The sequence below is a fragment of the Chrysochloris asiatica genome, unplaced genomic scaffold (assembly GCF_000296735.1).
Source record: "Chrysochloris asiatica unplaced genomic scaffold, ChrAsi1.0 scaffold00079, whole genome shotgun sequence".
Taxonomy (NCBI): domain Eukaryota; kingdom Metazoa; phylum Chordata; class Mammalia; order Afrosoricida; family Chrysochloridae; genus Chrysochloris; species Chrysochloris asiatica.
Window position 1 is genome coordinate 2,351,711 of NW_006408597.1, and position 2,420 is coordinate 2,354,130.

Sequence of the window (2,420 nt, forward strand, 5' to 3'; positions counted from 1 at the left end):
TCCAGTTTCTCAGATTACTACAGGTTGAATAAGTATGGTGAAACACTATAACCCTGGCATGTACCTTTCCTGATTTTAAACCATTCAGCATCCCCTTGTCCTGTTTGAATGACTGCCTCTTGGTCTATGTACAGGTTCCTCATGAGTACAATTAAGAGTTCTGAATACCCATTCTTCACAGTGTTGACCATAACTTGTCATGATCCATCAGTTGAAAGCCTTTGCATAGTCAATAAAGCACAGGCAAACATCTTTCTGTTATTCTCTGCTTTTAGCCAAGATCCATCTGTCATCAGCAATGATATCCCTCATTCCATGTCATCGTCTAAATCCAGCTTGAACCTCTGGCATTCCTTGCAGCTGTTTTTGAATTATCTTTAGCAAAACTTTACTTGCATATGATATTGTCCGATGATTTCTGCATTGCGTTGAGTCACCTCTTTTGGGAATGGACATAGATATATTTCTTCCAATCAGATGGCCAGGTAGCTGTCTTCCAAATTTCTTGGGATACATGAGTGTGTTCCTCTAGTGCTGCATCAGTTTGTTGAAAGATTTAAATTTGTATTCTATCAACTCCTGGTGCCTTGTTCTTTGCCAATTCCTTCAGTGCACCTTGGGTTTCCTCCTTTAGTACCAATGGCTCTTGATCATATGGTCTTGAAATGGTTGAACATTGACCATTTCTTTTTGGTACAGTGACTTTGTATATTCCTTCCATCTTTTTTTGATGCTTTCTGCATCATTTAGTATTTTGCCCAGAGAATCCGTCAACATTGGAAGTCGAGGTTTGAATTTTTTCTTCAGTTCTTTCAGCTTGAGAAATGCTGAGCATGTTCTTCCTCTTTGCTTTTCTAACTGCAGGTCTTTGCACATTTCATTATAATACTTGACTGTCTTCTCGAGCTGTCCTGTGAATTTTCTGTGTAGCTCTTTTACCTCCTCGTTTCTTCCTTTTGCTTTAGCATCTCTATGCTGGAAAACAACTTTCAGAGTCTCTTCTAAGATCCATTTTGGTCTTTTCCTCCTTTCTTGTCTTCTTAATGACCTTTTGCTTTCTTCCATTATGATGTTCTTGATGTCATCCCACAATGGTCTTAGTTCATTTGTGTCCAGTTCATCAAATCTGTTCCTGCAATGGTCTCTAAATTCAGGTAGGATATGTTCAAGATCATATTTTGGCTCTTGTGGACTTGTTTTAGTTTTTTTTCCAGCTTCAGCCTGAAGGTACATATGAGCAATTGATGGTCTGCTCCATGGTCTGGCCTGGCCTTATTTGTTATTGTTGTTAAGTTCCATGGAGTCAGTTCTGGCTTATAGCAACCCTGTATAGGGTTTCCAAGGAGTAACTGGTGGGTTTGAACTACCGACCTTGTGATTAGCAGACCAGTGTGTATCCTACATAGTGCCACACCAGGACTTCACTGGCCTTGTTTAGGCTAATGATTTTAAGTGTTTCCACCCGGATGTAGTCAATTTGATTTCTTTGTATTCCATCTGGTGAGGTCCATATGCTGAAAAAGTTTACTCTATCTTAAAGTAGAATGCTGTCTGTGATAGGCTAATGTCCATACGCCTATAAGGAAGAACATTTAATGCCACTTTTATTCAAATTAATGCACCAACCATTAAGACCAGTGATGATGAAATTGAAGAATTCTACTAACTTCTTCAATCTGAAATCGATCACACATGCCATCAAGATGTATTGAAAATTACTGTTGATTGAAATGTAAAGGTTGGAAACAAATAAGAAGGGATTAGTAATTGGAAAACATGGCCTTGGTGATAGAAACCTGATGGAGATAGCATGATGGAACTTTGCAAGACTTCCTCAAACTTTGCAAGGACTTCGTCACTGCAAATGACATATTTGTAGCAAATACCCATGTACAAATGTCCTCTGTCAAATCATTATACATATTTCTGGGTATACCACCATTCTCCCTCCCACACCCATTTAGCCTGCATGTCTATTCATGCATCTACTCATGTTGTTGTTACTGTTAAGTGCTGTCGAGTCAGTCCCAACTTATAGTGACCCTGTATAGGGTTTCCGAGGAGTGACTGGTGAGTTTGAACAGCCAGCCTTGCAGTTCAATTCAGCCTTGTGGCCAACTGCTTATCCTACAGCGCCACATCAGGACTGTTGTTGTTAGGTGCCATCGAGTCGGTATTGACTCATAGCGACCCTATGCCCAACAGAACAAAACACTGCCCAGTCCTGGGCCAACCTCACAATTATTGTCACCCTTGAGCCCGTTGATGCTGCCACTTGGTCAATCCATCTTGCTGAGGGTCTTCCTCTTTTTCTCTGACCCTCCATTTTACCAAACATGATAACCTTCTTCAATGACTGGTCCCTCCTAGCAATATTTCCAAAGTGTGAGAGACGAAGTTTGGCCTCCAAGGAGCACTCT

The 2,420-nt window shown here is 40.6% G+C and overlaps 1 protein-coding gene across 1 annotated transcript in view; it reads left to right on the forward strand.

The window, feature by feature from the left end:
- The window catches only part of LTBP2 (latent transforming growth factor beta binding protein 2), a 157,682-nt gene that overhangs the window by 39,114 nt on the left and 116,148 nt on the right, over window positions 1–2,420 (forward strand).